Consider the following 17,772-nt stretch of genomic DNA (forward strand, 5'->3'; position numbering starts at 1 on the left):
TTGTGAAGACGTCAGTGCTACCTAGAGCAATCTACACATTCAATGCAATCCCCATCAAAATACCATCCACCTTTTTCAAAGAAATGGAACAAATAATCCTAAAATTTGTATGGAACCAGAAGAGACCCCGAATAGCCAGAGGAATGTTGAAAAAGAAAAGCAAAGCTGGCGGCATCACAATTCCGGACTTCCAGCTCTATTAAAAAGCTGTCATCATCAAGACAGTATGGTACTGGCACAAAAACAGACACATAGATCAATGGAACAGAATAGAGAGCCCAGAAATGGACCCTCAACTCTGTGGTCAACTCATCTTTGACAAAGCAGGAAAGAATGTCCAATGGCAAAAAGACAGTCTCTTCAACAAATGGTGTTGGCAAAATTGGACAGCCACATGCAGAAGAATGAAACTGGACCATTTCCTTCCACCATACACAAAAATAGACTCCAAATGGTTGAAAGACCTGAACGTGAGACAGGAGTCCATCAAAATCCTAAAGGAGAACACAGGCAGCAACCTCTTCGACCTCAGCTGCAGCAACGTCTTCCTAGACACATCGCCAAAGGCAAGGGAAGCCAGGGCAAAAATGAACTATTGGGATTTCATCAAGATAAAAAGCTTTTGCACAGCAAAAGAAACAGTCCACAAAACCAAAAGACAACCAACAGAATGGGAGAAAATATTTGCAAATGACATATCAGATAAAGGGCTAGTATCCAAAATCTATAAAGTTCGGTTATTTCTAACAGGACTTTTGCTAGGTATGTTTTCAGGTCTGATTCAAGCCTGGCAGGGATGTTTTCACACTTCCGTTTTTGTCCTGTGGTTCTCTGGGATAGAGCCTCTCACCCAAAGCCTATTTACCCTACTCATCTAAAGACTTCTCAGTTCATGGCCACAAGCTACACTGTTGCACCATTTAAAGGAAATGACTTCTGTCTAAATGATCTGATGAGATTTTCTTACTCCAGTCACCGACATTAAAAAAATTCAAAAAAGAATAAGGATAGGAGGTTTTATTATTACGGAAAGATGTCTAACTGTTTTATCTGCTTGGTTTCTCTTTTGCTTAAATTTGATTATTTAAATGCCAGTCTTCCAAATCCTTGACACTTTCAGTCCTCAAAGGTTAACATTTAACAGCTACAATATTTTTAGCAAAGTTCCAATTTAAAACAAAAAAGCAAACAAAACTTTCCATTGATATTAATCTGCCTAGTCAAATAAGTTTTAGATTCTAATTATTGTTACAGGCAAAACAACATTGTAACACTAAAATTTTAAAACCTCAATCTGGACATATTTTACCAAATTCCATCCCTTCATAGGCATGCAATAATTTTACATCCTCATAATCAGAATATTTTCTCTGAGCCCTTTATCATAAAGTTTTACATGTTACCAATTAGACTTCATGTATATAACCCTGACAGACTTTTAAAAACCTGACCAGAAGAGTCTCAATTGTTGAGTACTTGGGTTGTTTCTAATTGTTCACTAATATAAAAAATTCTGCAACGAACATCCTAGCTTTTGTTTTTCTTCTTCTAAATGATTTCCTTAGGCTAAATTCCCAGAAGTGTAAATATAGTATCAAAGGATATGGACACTTTTCTGTGTGCTGAAATGATTTCCAAAGCATTTACATTGCTACCAATAGGATATGAGTTTAGCAGTTTCACCAATATCTTAGCAGCAGTGACTGCTATACTTTTAAAAATGATTTCTAACTTGACAGATGTAAAATGGTAACTGCTTATGGTTTTTAATCCATGTATTTCCATACTCTCTCAAGAACCCTGGGGAGCTATGTGTAGGAAGCTCCTTGGTACCGTGTGTGAAGTAGTAGTCAGAATAAACAGATACATAAATAAAATGGGTCACTCCAGAGCAATTTCAGTTTATTGAGACATCCCTCCTCTTCTAAATAAAAGATGATCTAGGGAGTTGATATCAGTTTGTATCTCCTTATGTCTAAAACTGTGTCATCACCGCAGTGATTTAACCCAACTATCTGAAACTGAAGGTCGGTTTTTCAGGAGACTAACAATTTTCAACCTAGATTTATTTGATATTAGGGCTATTACAAACCATGACAGGGAGAGATGTTTGTTACGACACAACTTATTTTTATATGAGTATCCTTTATACCAAGAGTTATAAAGCATTTTACAGTGATGCATAAGCTAATGGTCCTTGTAGAATGCTGATTTTTCAATGTTTATTTAACTTGTGATGAAAAATTGGTTGTTTTATCTTCTGGCAGGTAACAGCTGACTTTCCAACAACTGTGTTAAAGAAAATAATCCCAGAGGTTAGGAAAGACCCTAGACCCGGATCATCATGATTTACCCTTTCTCGGTGCCCCACACAGAACTGAGGAAGTGCAATGTGGTGAAAACAGAGGAAAAGGAAAAAACAAATTAGGAAGGAGCAACAACAATCCTCACCAACAGAGAAAACCTGTCATCCAAGTAATATTTTTTTCCTAAAAGAAGTGAAAAACACTCTCCTGTCTTTCCTCAGTAAGTGCACAGCTCCTCAGCTGCTTTCAGTGTAGGGCTGATATGACATTTAAATGATAAAGTAAGACAATTTGAAGTTCACCATATCAAACACAGCAACGGCTCCCCAAGGAACAAGAAAGAAGAATCAATGGCTGTACTGTTGGATGCTTTAGGCCTGTGGTATTATTTTCATAAATTAAATTTATAACTAGTTGGCTTGCTTTCTTTTGCCTTTTTATTGAAGTCAAAACATCGTAACTCCCCATCGAGATGATACTGACAGTTTTCGGATAGACTTGTTGGCTTTCTCTTTTCTTTCAGCCCCAGTCCCTTATCCTAATGCAGAAAATCTGGGAAATGCTTGCTTCCAAGGGAATAAAGCATAGCGTAGGACTCTCCTAAAACCACAGAGAAGTGACTCAGCCAGTTGATGGTAAAGCCTTTATTCTCCAAGGACACAAGTTCAAAATCTGGAATCAGGAGAAAGTCCCATCGGGTCACAGGGCAAGTAACTCAACATCTAAAAGGCAGAAAATTATGTTTGATTGTTATTCACTTGAGGGTTCCCTGGGTCCTTTGTTAATACATAGTTCATTTATTCTTTCTCCTTCTCCATCAAGTTTCATGCTCTCTACTCTTGTACCGCTGGAAGGGAAGGAGATGAATCCCAGTCAGATTTTTTTTTTTTTTTTGCAATTTATAGAATGCCTGATTTAAAAAAAAAAATATTTAAAGCTTTGAAAAGATGGCAAATGGCAAATGTGACCTTTGGCAAAATTAATGGCACAAAGAGGTTTATGAGAGATGAAACAGTGGAAAGAACACTTCTGAATCACATGGGACTGAGTTCAAATCTTTGTTCTGAAACTAGCTGTGCATCCCTGGACAAGTCACTTATCCTCTTTAACTCCTAGCTTCTCCATCTACAAAATGGAATTAAGAACTACCTCATTGGGCACCTGGGTGGCTCAGTTGGTTAAGCGACTACCTTTGGCTTAGGTCATGATCTTGGAGTTCCAGAATCAAGTCCCGCATCAGGACTCACTGCTCAGTGGGGAGTCTGCTTCTCCCTCTGACCCTACCCCTTCTCATGCTCTCTCTCTCTCTCTCTCTTTCTCTTCAAATAAATAAATAAAATCTATAAAGAAAACGAGCTATCTCACAGAGTAATTGCAATGGTTAAATAAGATGATAACTGAAAGATTCTAGTACAACCACCTGTACAGTATAATGTCTGGCCGACAGCAGGCAATGAATAAATGGCCACTGATTCTGCTATTGCTGCTGCCAGGGGTTTAAATAATTACCTCATCCTTTTTCCACCTTCCCTGAGAGTAGATAGCAACACTCAACTAGGACTCACATAGTGGGGACTGTGGCAAATTTGTCAGCAAGGTGGTGAGTTTTCTTACTCTCTCGCAAGACTCTTCCTCCCGGGAAACTTACCACAAAGCCTAGTGAACAAGGTAATTAACAATGAAGGCCATGACCGCTACATGGGTCATGATCAGCATCACCCACAATGACAAATATTTATTGAGCTTTTCAAAGGTATCAACTGGATAGAGATAAAATATATTGGTAGGAACCAGAGGTTGTGGTTTTAAATACCTTTCCATATTGATTAATAAGATGACTTCCTGGAAACATATAGAAAAACAAATAAGTCTCTTGAAATTGTTTCAGCTGCGTATGTCAGAAAATTAGCTAAGGCATTAAGTCAGAAGAACTAAAAGATCTTAAAGAAGACATTTAGAATTAAAGTTCTGTTCAGTCAAGGTACACAGTGCTGAAACGTAATTTAGAAAGTGTGGGTGTAGCAGAGCCATGATGGACAGTGCTGTATCCCCATCTGGGTAACAGTTGGTGGCAGGGGTGGGAACATGAGGAGGGGGAAGGGAGGGGTCACTGGGACACAGAGAGAAACGGCTGTGTGGAGAGGGCATCTGAAAGGAGGTGCAATTTTGGCTAGAGCAAACCTGGAGTGAACTTGCAAGGAGGGAGCTGGGAGAAAAAATACTCCAACCTCATTCTCCTTCCTCCTGCTGGTCTTTCTGCTGGTCTCCCACTGGCCAATCAAAGTCCAGAGAGCAAGAGAGACCGTGGCTGTATTCTATATGGGTCAACATCCAGGACAGATGAAGGGTATAGAGTGGCTCTGGGAGGGCAAATGGAGGCTCTTTAGTCTACCCATAGACCTAGGCAAACCAAGTCCTAAAGTAGGAAGGCACATAGACCGGACAGTTCTTTAGAACAGGGATTTTGTCTTACTCACTTCCGTAACCCTGCTGTCCAATAATTGCCTAGCTCAGAATAGCACTCAACAAACATTTGTTTTACAAAGAGCAGTATTGCTTGGGTATTCACTTCAATATTAGATTTTTTAAGAAGAACATTTTTAATATGCTACTAAAACGATCAGAAGCTTGTCTCTGCGGAGTCATAGAGAAATATGAAAATAGACAAAGTGACAAAAGTTTGGCATGTGAAGTCAAAACTGTCTTATCTCCAATGAGCTGTGCAAGGCAGCTCTGCACATGAATGCATTCCATAGCAAAGTTTGGCTCCTTCACAGCAAGTTCAAGTTTAAATCCTATATTAATGGAACGCCCACAATTTACCTAAAGCAGTGGTGCTTTCAGGTAAACATTTGGAGGAGCAAATTTAAAGAAGAGTACAAATGGAATAAGTCTGTAAATTTAAAGGTAAGCCTCCACTATAAAAAAATTTAAAAACCTTCTGTGCTTTTTCTTATTAAAATTATCTGTAGTATTTTTACTTTTGATCCGATGATGTTAAAATAGTTGTATTGGGATTGAACTTCCTAAACCTTGACTGCGTTTTTTTTTTAAGGTTTTATTTAAATTCTAGTTACGTAACAGTGTAATGTTAGCTTCAGCTGTACAATATAGTGATTCAACACTTCCATACAACATCCTGTGCTCATCACAAGTGCCCTCCTTAATCTCCATCACCTATTTTGCTCATCCTCCCATCCACCTCCCTTCTGGTAACCATCAGTTTGTTCTCTATAGCTAGGAGTCTGTTTCTTGGTTTGCCTCTCTTTCTCTTTTTTCTCCCCTTGCTTATTGGTTGTGTTTCTTAAATTCCACATATGAGGGAAATCAGATGGCATTTGTCTTTCTATGACTGACTTATTTGGCTTAGCATAATACTCTCTAGCTCCATCCATGTCATTGCAATTGGCAAGATTTCATTATTTTTGATGGCTGAGTGATATTCCTTCATATATATACCATATCTTCTTTATCCATTCATCAGTTGACAAACACTTGGGATGTTTCCATAATTTGGCTATTGTAGATAATGCTGATATAAACATAGGGGTGCATGCATCCCTTTGAATCAGTATTTTTGTGTTCTTTGGGTAAATACTTAGAGTGATTGCTGGATCATAGGGTAATTCTATTTTTAACTTTTTGAGGAACCTCCATATTGTCTTCCAGAGTAGCTGAACCAGTTTGCATTCCCATGCAAGGGGGTTCCCCTTTCCCCACATCCTCACCAACATCTGTTGTTTCCTGTTTTTGATTTTAGCCATTCTGACAGGTCTGAGGTGGTATCTCATTGTAGTTTTGATTTGCATTTCCCTGATGATCAGTGATAGTGATTGAGCATCTTTTCATGTGTCTGTTGGCCATCTGTATGTCTTCTTTGGAAAAATGTCTATTCATGTCTTCTCCCCATTTTTAATTGGAATCTTTGCTTTTTGGGGGGCTGTTGAGTTTTATAAGTTCTTTAGATATGTTGGACACTAACCGTTTATCAGATATGTAATTTGGAAATATCTTCTTCCATTCTGTACGTTGCCTTTCAGTTTTGTGGATTGTTTCCTTTGCTGTACAGAAGCTTTTTATTTTGATGTAGTCCCAATTGTTTATTTTTTATTTTGCTTCCCTTGCCTCAGGACACAGATTTAGAAAAAGTTGCTACAACCTATGTCAAAGAAGTTACTGCCTGTGTTCTCTTCTGGGATTTTTATGGTTTCAGGTCTCACATTTGGGTCTTTAATACATTTTGAATTTATTTTTGTGTATGGTGTAAGAAAGTGTTCCAGTTTCATTCCTTTAAATGTTGCTGTTCAGTTTTTCCAACACCTTTTGCTGAAGAGACATTCTTTGTCCCATTGCATATTCTTTCCTGCTTTGTCAAAGATTAGTTGACCATGTAGTTGCAGGTCCATTCTGGGTTTTCTATTCTGTTCCATCGATGTATGTATCTATTTTGGTGTTTTTGTTTCAACATTGGCCATATTTTTACAAAAACTGACTAAAAAGAAAACTTCAGGAACTCTTTTTTTTTTAAAGATTTTTATTTTTAAGTAATGTTTGCACCCAATGTGGGGCTCAGACTTGCAACCCTGAGATCAAGAGTCATATGCTCTGCCAATTGAGCCAGCCAGGCACCCCTTCAGGAACTGTTTAAGTAGGACAAGTGATGTTTGACCATTTTTGACCATGTTTGACCAGTGGTGTTATTTAGGACAGTGTATTTCGAACAGTAGCAATATATTTCACATAGTAACCTAATAGACACTCAGATATATCCTGGGTCACAATGTAAAATGTTTTTCTTAGTAAAGAGAGTGGTCAAACATTTTGAAATGTACTGCCTTAAATGCCAATATGGCATTTGCCCTGCTTAAAACATGCCTTAATATATGTTAATCAGTACCACTGATATATATGTAGTCTCTATTTATCCATCCATCAAATACTGTGTCTTTCTATGTGACCACAGCTTGAAGTCCTTAGAGAAGGAGCAAGTGGATTAAAAACTCCAGCATGATGCACTTTTGCTCTGGAGTTCTTTTCCTGAGTTTTAATACTGTTGTCTGAAGCGTTTAATTGTGTAATTTTAAATATTTTGATGTTTTTGAGGCTTAAGGGCACAGGATATAATTACTTAGAGGTGAAATGGAAAATATGGAGTGCAGAGCTATCAAAATCCAAAGTCTGCCATGGGCAACCACCAGGGAAGAAACTACTTACATATAAAACACAGCTTATTAATGTTGTACTAAGATTCAAATGATAACTGATCACGCATCACTATGTGTTTTGCATAGTTAAAGAATTCTACGAAGGGTATGAACTACCAGCAGATACAGAGTCTCATAAAGAACAGTTTCATAGGTGAGAAGAAAAAAGCAGAACCAGATTAAATAAGACAATAAGCCATCTTCACTGTCAAGATTCAGTTTCCACTCCCAGTTTTCTTAAGTTAGATCTTTTTGTGCTATGATCTTACTTTAATAGATAAGACATTCAGATAAGGGATGCCTGGGTGGCTCAGTCGGTTAAGTGTCTGCCTTCAGCTCAGGTCATGATCCCGGGGTCCTGTGATCGAGTCCCGCATCGGGCTCCTTGCTCAGCAGGGAGCCTGCTTCTCCCTCTGCTTGTGCTCTCTTTCTCTCTCTGACAAATGAATAAATAAAAAATCTTTTTTAAAAAAAGACGTTCAGATAAAATGATCACAAATATTACTTCTACTCATCCTACTCAAAGCCCACAGAAGCCTAACCCAACCACGGCAAAATCTGCTACCATTCCTTCTCTTATCCATTGACCCAGGGAGTTTAAGCAAAATCAGAAATTCTGAGTCTCTCACCTAGTGATTGGATCTAAAAAAATTCATCCACATTATCAGGCTGTTTCCATTGAGAATGATTTCAGTGATATGAAGAAGAGAAGTAAATGCTCTTTAAAAGACTCCATTTCTATATTAAATCAAATAAATAAAACATAACAGGATGCTGGTTAGGGTTATAATCTTGTTACTGCTTAGAGCAATTGCTAATGCAAATGAAAAATAATGAAGTCAGGCCCATTTAGCAATTGTCTTTGACAGCAATGCCGACTCCTAGAAACCCTCAGTGATCAAATTTCAGATGCAATAGTGAGACTTGGTTCTGCAGTGTCTCATTTACTTGTTGAAATCAAAGACTGGCTTGTTTCTTGACAGATGGAGCTAGAGGACCAATGATCAAAGGGAAATTAATGAGAAAGGGACTTCTTAGCAAATAGTGGACAAAAAACTTAGCAAAATGTATCACTTTTTTCAAGTTGTGTGATTTCTAATAAAAATGACCGAGCATCAGCTTCCATTTGTCTCAAGTTTTATGCCTAAAACATCATGGCACAAAGACAAACAACCCAATTAAAAAATGGGCAAAAGATGTGACATGTCTCCAAAGAAGATATATAAGTGGCCAACAAGCACATGAAAAGATGCTCAATCTCATTAGTCATTATGTACATGCAAACCCAAACTACAGTGAGATGCCACCTCACATAGATTAGGATGTCTATTCAAAAACAAAAAAACAAAAAAAATAACAAATGTTGGCAAGGATATAGAGAAATTGGAATCCTCACGCACTGCTAGTAGGAATGTACAATACTGCAGTCACTGTAGAAAACAATTTGGCAGTTCTTCAAACATAGAATCATCATATGACCTAGCAATTCCACTCCTAGGTATATACCCCAAAGAACTGAAAACTGGTGTTCAAGAACAGAAATTAAAAAAAAAATGTTCATAACAGCACTATTCACCATAGCCAAAAGCTGAAAACAATTCAAATGTCCACCAACTGATGAATGGATGTCCAAAATACAGTATATTATTCAGCCATAAAAAGGAATGAAGCATTGATACATGCTAAGACATGGATGAAACTTGAACACAGCATGCTAAATGAAAAAAAATAAAAGCTAGACACAAAACGCCACACCTCGTATGATTCTATTTATGTGAAATATCCAGAATAAGCAAATTCACAGAGATAGAAAACAGATAACAAGTGATTGCCATGTGTAAACCATTTAATGGGAATGGTTTTTCCTTTGGGGTGATGAAATGGGCTAAAAGTAGATAGTAGTGATGGTTGCACAACATTGTAAATATACTCAATAGTGGTGGATTGCACACTTTAAAATGGTTACATTGGTAAATTTTATGCAATGTGTATTTTAACACACAAATGCATGTGTGTGTGCACGCGCACGCGCACACACACACACACACACACACACACACACACACCCCTCATGGCAATGCCAGAAGTTTTATATAGAGTTGAGGGAAGTGCTTAGGGGTAGCAACATGTCTGAAAGGGCTCTAGAAACTCTGCATCAAAATTGTGTTTGCTAAGCATGAATAAGGTTTTCCTTTAGACTGGGTATTTACTTAGGATGGCTAAGAGTAAGAGACTGATGGAAATCAAGGAAGGGGGAAACTTATGGGAACCACCCCATAGCACCACCAATATTAAAACATCTTACAGAAGTAGCTAGTTTTTCCATTTTAAAGTAATCATATGGGATGCTATTCCTTGTAGTGGACACACAGAAAAGAACTAAACAAAGTTCACATTTTATTATCTATATTTATTTAAATGAACATAGCGTATCATTTCTGCTCCCAGTGTCACCACTTTTCTCCCCTGCAATACAGAAACACTTCTAATTTTCTTCTCCACTCCCCTGGTATTTTTTGTTGTTTTGAGTAGCAACAGGGAGCAAGCATGTTTACATAAATGTAATAAGCTACTCCCCTCAGCAGTCCACAATCAATTCCATTCTATCCCCATATTTCTCTATTAGACAGTGATGCCTTATTGTCAAAGGACACCATTTTAATTTGTCAGCCCATCTTGAATCAAAGTTTCAAAACAAGCAAATGGAGGGAACCAAATTTCTCAGAGCTGGTGGCTTACAGGTTGTTTCTGTACGACTTAAGCATAGGTATGTGCACTCCCAGGGATATCTACCAACATGCTAGGAGATATATAAATCCCAGAAATAATACAGTGTATCTTTCTGAATTGTCAGTTTCACTCCATGATAAGGGATCTAAGAACATTACTTTTATATTAAAACAGATACATTATGGAGCAAGATGCAAGATCCACATGTATTTTTTAAAAATTTTTTTGTTATGTTAATCACCATACATTACATCATTAGTTTTTGATGTAATGTTCCATGATTCATTGTTTGCGTATAACACCCAGTGCTCCACGCAGAACGTGCCCTCTTTAATACCCATCACCAGGCTAACCCATCCCCCCATCCCCCTCCCCTCTAGAACCCTCAGTTTGTTTTACAGAGTCCATCCTCTCTCATGGTTCCTCTCCCCCTCCGATTTCCCCCCCTTCATTCTTCCCTTCCTACTATCTTCTTCTTTTTTTTTCTTAACATATATTGCATTATTTGTTTCAGAGGTACAGATCTGTGATTCAACAGTCTTGCACAATTCACAGCACTCACCATAGCACATACCCTCCCCAATGCCTATCACCCAGCCACCCCATCCCTCCCATCCCCCCACCACTCCAGCAACCCTCAGTTTGTTTCCTGAGATTAAGAATTCCTCGTATCAGTGAGGTCATATGATACATGTCTTTCTCTGATTGACTTATTTCACTCAGCATAACACCCTCCAGTTCCATCCACATCGTTGCAAATGGCAAGATCTCATTCCTTTTGATGGCTGCATAATATTCCATTGTATATATATACCACCTCTTCTTTATCCATTCATCTGTCGATGGACATCTTAGCTCTTTCCACAGTTTGGCTATTGTGGACATTGCTACTATAAACATCAGGGTGCACATAAAGATCCACATGTATTTTTAAGATTATGTAAGGCTTAAAAGAAATTGCTCACTAGCTTTCAGCCTCTGAAGGGGCAAGTTTATTTTCCCCCACCTTTAGGAATGTGTAAAAGCATTTTGTAAACTGCAGCAGACCATACAAATCTGCAACAACAGAGCACTGGGCATGCCAGTGGAAAAGTATGAGGGTCCCCTCTAATACCACACTGAGGAGTCACAATCTTGTTGCAGAATTATATTGTGCTTTATAGTGAGTTCACAAAGTGTTTTTACATATATAGTTGATTCAGTGCCTTATGATGTCCCTGTGAAGTTTATATTTTCTAGAGAAAAGTAAGGTGGCTCTGAAAACTTAAGCAATTTTCATTTATAGGGTTAGTCACAGCCAGACTAAGAATCCAAGATACTCTAAAAGGCAAAGCAAAATGCCGAGCTAAGAGAGAGATGCAGTATTGATTCAAAGTCTGTACTTAGAGAATCATCATGCAACTGCACTCCTCCCCCAGAGAGGAGGCAAAGAGTTCTCTAGTATAACCGAAATAAAGAGAACAGTGGGCACAATGACAAGTGGGGATGAAGCCTTGTGGCTGAAAACCCTGAATCTGCGCGCTGAATGGGGAGATCCTCAGCATCCTGGCAACTGCATTATATCCCCAGGAGATCGGGGTGTTTCCTGGAGACATTAAGTATCTCCCTAAAGTAAAACCTGCATATACAAAATTAGGAGTCCTCCAAAAAAGCTGGCTCAGCAAGAACGAACTACAGTGAACACAAAGCCCTCCATGTAACATACAACTTTCAATCAGCCTTTATTCTTTTCATTATTCTTAAATATAAATCAGCAGCAGAGGTTGCCATAAATTGAGGAAAGCTTACAAAATAAAAGCCAAAAATCAAAATGGACAGAAAAAAGGAAATAATAAAAAATAATATGCATACATAATATATGCAGGAACAGAAGAAAATGCAATGACATAATGTAAATAAAAAAATACTGCATCCATAAAATAAGAACAGGTTGTTATGAAACAAACAATTGAGAATGCAAAAGAACTGTTGAAAATGAAAATTTTAGTAACTAAATATTTAAAACCTAATAATTTGAAAGTATATTTAGATAAATCTTATAGAAAACAGAATAAAAGAACAGAGATGAAAGCTAAAAAGAAATCTAGAGAACAAATCCGTATCTAGTACAAGATGAACAGAAATTCCAGAAAGAGACTAAAAAAAAAAATGGATAGTATGAAAGTATCAAAGAAATAATTCAAGAAAATTTTCCAGAGCAGAAGAACCAACTGGAGTCTCCATATTCCAACTGCTTGCAGAAGCCTAGTACAATCCACTTAAAAAGACCCAAATGTAAGCATATCATATTAATATATCATAACTCCAGAGATGAATACAAATTTGAACAGTTTCTAATGAGAAAAAAAACAGGTCAGGCACAAAGAAGTAAAAAATCAAAATAGTATCAGGGTCTCCCAACTAGAAAAGGATAGAACAATTCCTTCAAAATTCTTAGGGAAAGGACTTCCTGACTAAATTCTATATATGCCATCAAACTACCAATCCAGGGTAAGGGTAGAATGAGGACTGTTCCAGACAAAAATGCAAAAAAACTTATCATTTTAATCCACCCTTTCTGAGGAAGTTCTGGAAGATGTAATCTAACAAGATGAGGGCATTAACGGAGAAAGAAAGAAAGGGATCCAGGAATGAGAAGTCCAGCAACAAAGGCAACGTGGGGATCTTGTAATGACAAACACACAGCCAGGCCAGATGTGGCACTATGCTTGAATCTTAGGGGGGAAATTAACGCGCACGTGGAAATGTTGACGGATTATTTAGAAAACTAAGTAAAAATACTAGGGGATGAAAGTCATTCAAAAAATGTTTTTCAAGAAAAGAAATGTAACCCTGGCATACTTCTTGGCTTTGCAATGAATAACAGTCATACAGTTTTAAATATTGAACTTTTACATTAACTAAGAATTATGATAAAGCTGTATTGGAACAGTGGGTAAAGAATGTATGTGGGGACATGAGGGAGATGAATTCTCAACTGCCAGCCCAGGAATTTCATAGCAAATGTTTAAACTTGAGACATCAGAAAGTGTATGTATGTTATTTAGAAGCCTGGATGTAAAGAGCACCATCTAAAGGCGTATGAAGACCTTGCTTCTGCAGGTAAGAATGAGGAGTGGGGAGGGGTGGATGGTTGCCATTTTTAAGCATATTTTTAAGTATATGCATGAATTATTTTCATAAAAAATTAATTTAAAAAAGAATTCCATTCTGTCCAATATTAGAGAATTAAAGAAATTTTGATATAACCAGATGGTACACAGCCATAAAATACCGTATCACAAAATATCTGTACCCAAAAGAATGTTCGTGATATATTGCTGGGGGCGAATAAGAGCAGGTTACAGAAGTATTTACTGTATGATCCTATTTTTGTAAAACACACACACACACACACACACACACACACACACACACTCAGTGTTTATATATACTGGATACAAAAATAAATGCTTCTTACCTGCAAACAACTTCCGGTCCAGTATGGAGGCACACATATAAACTGATTGTTTTATATGATGTGTCTGTCGGTAAGATGCAGGGGTTCTCAAACTTGAGCATGCATCAGAATCATGGAGAGCTAGCTTGTTTCAACAAAGATTGCAGGGCCCTATGCCAGACCTGATTAACAGGTTTGCGGGGGAGGGAAGAATTCATATTTCTAACATGTTCCTGGGACATGCTGATGCTGCTGGTCTGGGACTACACTTTGGATACCACAGAGATTGTTGTAAGCAGAGTTCTCTGACACACTTGGCCCAGCACGGGCACCAGGGAAGGCTTTCTGGAGGAGACGTTCCCATCACATCCTAAATGGTTCTCAGTAGTTTCTGAAGTTCTGACCAAGGTGGAAAACCATGTTCAAATGCTACCAGAGCTTAATGGAAATTCTGGATTTACCAATGATAAGATTGTAGATACTAAGTAGAAAGAGCACATTTCCTTGCTTTGAGTCAGGATTCTCTAGTCAGTACTGGTAATTTCAGACAACTCAGCATCTCTGCTTGGCATTTTTATATGCCTTTGATTGACAACACAAAGAAATGAAAAAATGATTGCTTAAGAACTGTAGTTTGATCTCTCGGGTCTCGCTACCAAGATGACCAAGAAAAGAAGGAATAATGGTCGTGCCAAAAAGGGCCGCGGCCACGTGCAGCCTATTCGCTGCACCAACCGCGCTCCTTGTGTGCCCAAGGATAAGGCCATTAAGAAGTTCGTTATTCGGAACATAGTAGAGGCTGCCGCCGTCAGGGACATTTCCGAAGCGAGCGTCTTCGACGCCTATGTGCCTCCCAAGCTGTATGTGAAACTACATTATTGTGTGAGTTGTGCCATTCACAGCAAGGTAGTCAGGAATCGCTGTCGTGAAGCACGGAAGGACCGAACACCCTCACCCCGATTTAGACCTGTGGGTGCTGCCCCATGACCTCTACCAAAGCCCATGTAAGGAGCTAAGTCCTTAAGGGCTGAAGAAAAGCCGTTCTCCAGAAAAAAAATAAATGGCGATTACACTTCAAAAAAAAAAAAAAAAAAAAGAATTGTAGTTTGATGACCAAAATTTTCTGAGCTAAGGATGACTTGGGGGAGGCCCACCTAAGTTTGGGGTCCTTGATAATGAAAGGATGGGAGTTCTAATTTAGTCTAATAAGCAGAAGACATAAGACTTGCCTGGGCTGGTTCAGTCAGCTACAACTGCTTCCTGCTGGGATACGGTTCACTATAGATGCTGTTCCCCTTTCGTTTCTCCAGAGAAGAGGGGGCGGTGGAAAATGGAGGAGGACTAACATTGGTGACTCCCTACCAGAGCCCAGGCACTATCCCATCCACTCGATAGGGCCCTGCAAAGGTATGGGTGTCCCTAAGTGGGTAGGATGGTAAGGACTCATCAGAAAAACCAATCTCTGCACTCACATTGGCCAGCTAATTTTTCCTCATTGATTTTCTTCACATTTGTTTCCCTCCCCACCCAAAGGACAAAAATAAAGGAGACTTACAATGTAAAATTCAAACAGTACCAAATATATCATATAGAAAGTCATCTACTGAGCACTGACTAGTTAAAGGCACTGTGTGGAGCACTACCTAGGATACACAGAGGAGCCTGTCATCTTCCAGAGCATAAGCACTTGCCCATGAGCAAGCAGGTCATTGTGGGAATACCACCACCTAGACTCAAAGTGTACAAGCAGAGGCTGAATGATGACATGTTTTTGATTTAGGAATCCATAGCCTGGCTTCTCATGGCTGTTCTGTCACTCACTAGCTGGGTGCCCTTGACCAAGCCTTTTCTTTATTTGTCATCAGGAGACAGAAAGACCCCCTCTCTTTATGTCATAGGGTAGACGTAGAAATCCAATGACATCAAAACCAAAAAACTACTTTGGAAAATAAAGGGTCTATGCAAATGTATGGTAACATGATTGCCATTGCCAGGGACTTTCAAGATTAGAATGGCATCCAAGGCTGTTCATGAGCTGGTTCATGAAAGCTTCTCCAGTTTCAGCACAATGTTTCATGAACTTGCCTCTCTTTAACTGGACCGCATCTTAGCACAGTAGGTGTCCCAGGATTGGTATTGAATAAAAATTGTTAAATAAAGGGTAAACAAATGTTGTAGAAGCTGTTTGGGAGAATTGGGGAACATGTTTCCAGCACACAGGAAGTTTTCCTTCCTCAGCCTCAGAAGAATAGAGAAAGAATTTAATACCCCTTCATCTAACTCTAAGGCTCTATAATCGGATCTGTTTTTATAGAGATGAATACTAAAGAGGGTTGCCACGCTACTAGCTGTCAGTTGACTCACTGGTAGAGATAAACTCCAAGTGTGGACACAATGAAGTCTGCAGCTGGCCAAGCCTATCATAAATTAAAAGCTAACCTTCCTTCTTTAGAAGGGTGCCAACTTCTTTGCTTCTGATTCTGTAAAAAATAAAGTCAATTCCATTTACCTGAAGCATTGGGCTCAACTACTCTAATAAAACTATTTTAATGAAAATTTGTGTTGAGATATAATTGGAAACACTATTTTCTATACTTGCATAATTATTAATATGCCAAATTATACCTATTATAGAGTCTCCTAGAGAGGGAGAGCAAACAACATTTATGTGAAATATAGTTCTCTTGCCATCTTTCTGGGGTGGAAGCCTGACCTCCTTATAATGCATAAGGCAAGATCAGAAGGCTATTTTCTATCATAATATCTTCATTTTCAAATCATTTTGTTTTAAAATTCACAGAATAATTTTTACAGAGCATCAGACTGTGCCTTAAAAACTTGGCAAGGCCCAAAAAAAAGCTAAACCACCATCTCCCTCACAATTTGGTCAAAGCTATTCAAAACAGAAAAAGAAGATTCTTTTTGGTATAGGGATTCTTGGTGGGTATGGGGCAGGAAAGGAGAAAGGTAATTTAGGAACTAAATTAACTAAATTAATTAACTAAATTTCAGGCCAAGTTGGAGCACACTGCCTCAACTTGTCCCAGGAACTTTGAATTAACAATGGCAGGTCTGCCTTTGGCTTTGGTTTGGCCAAGACTCTTAGATCTTATCATTAAAAGGTACACACCAGTAAATGTGTTGGAATAAAACCAAATTGGTGCTCTTAAGACTTCAGAAATGGAGACTTCAAGGAGGAGAGATCTTGACTAATCATAATTATGAAAATAGAGATGTTAGCGATCACAGAAGGAAGTTATAGAATGCCAATGATTTAAGGAGACAAAAAAAGAAAAGATCTTAAACACAGTAGAAGCCCATTTTGTTTTTCCTTATCAGTCCTATGTGTGGAAAAAAATGAGGGCTAAATTTCCCCAGGAGTCTGATGAAAGATGAATAGCTTAGTTGTTTCCACTCAAATTTTTGAGTCTTAAATTCATTAAAGAAATACATCTTTGGATTGGCAGTCACATTCTGCTGGTGAAAGTCAAAAGAGGGATCCTAAAAGGAGCAGTGTATCAAGATGTCCACTGAGTCAGGATCCCTGCTGGGTGGCATGAGAATAATGCCACAGTGGGTGGAAGTCAAGGGTTCTCATCAGATGACAGATCTGTTGGAGAACAGGCGGAAAAACCCGAAGTGTGTTCTTGGTTGACTGGGCAAAAAGCAGATACCTTTTTCCCTAGTCCACACCATGGCTCACTAAAGCCTGAGATGAGTTCTATCACAACACAGGTAGACTCCTTCCGAGTGGTGTATGGAGTAAAACCAGTGTAGTCAACTCCGAACCATGTCATGCTAATGAAAACTATCAGTGCTGCGGATATTCCAAAACAGAGCAAAATCAGAAAATCACTTATTATTTTTGGTTATAGAATATACCATATTATTTGCGAAGTATCAGGTTTACCTTTGCATTTGTGTTTTGCTTATGGAGATGTGAAAATTAGTGTGGAGTCTCTAGTACACACATCTGGTAGAGGAGACAATTGGGGTAGGAGAAATAAATCAGAATTTCTGCACACAGATTCCAGGTGGCAAATTTGGAACTAATTAATCATTAGATCATAAAGGACAGGGGACATCAATTCAT

General features: G+C 38.5%; 1 protein-coding gene and 1 pseudogene across 2 annotated transcripts in view; one reads left to right on the plus strand and one right to left on the minus strand.

Moving 5' to 3' along the window:
* Positions 1-17,772, minus strand: part of ST6GALNAC3 (ST6 N-acetylgalactosaminide alpha-2,6-sialyltransferase 3) — a 292,424-nt gene that overhangs the window by 153,476 nt on the left and 121,176 nt on the right. The window lies entirely within an intron of this gene.
* LOC114208445 (small ribosomal subunit protein eS26 pseudogene) lies at positions 14,331-14,687 on the plus strand (annotated as a pseudogene).

Source organism: Eumetopias jubatus, unplaced genomic scaffold, assembly GCF_037043125.1.
Source record: "Eumetopias jubatus isolate StellerSeaLion01/CBP00866 unplaced genomic scaffold, mEumJub1_p1.0 scaffold_4, whole genome shotgun sequence".
Classification (NCBI taxonomy): Eukaryota; Metazoa; Chordata; class Mammalia; order Carnivora; family Otariidae; genus Eumetopias; species Eumetopias jubatus.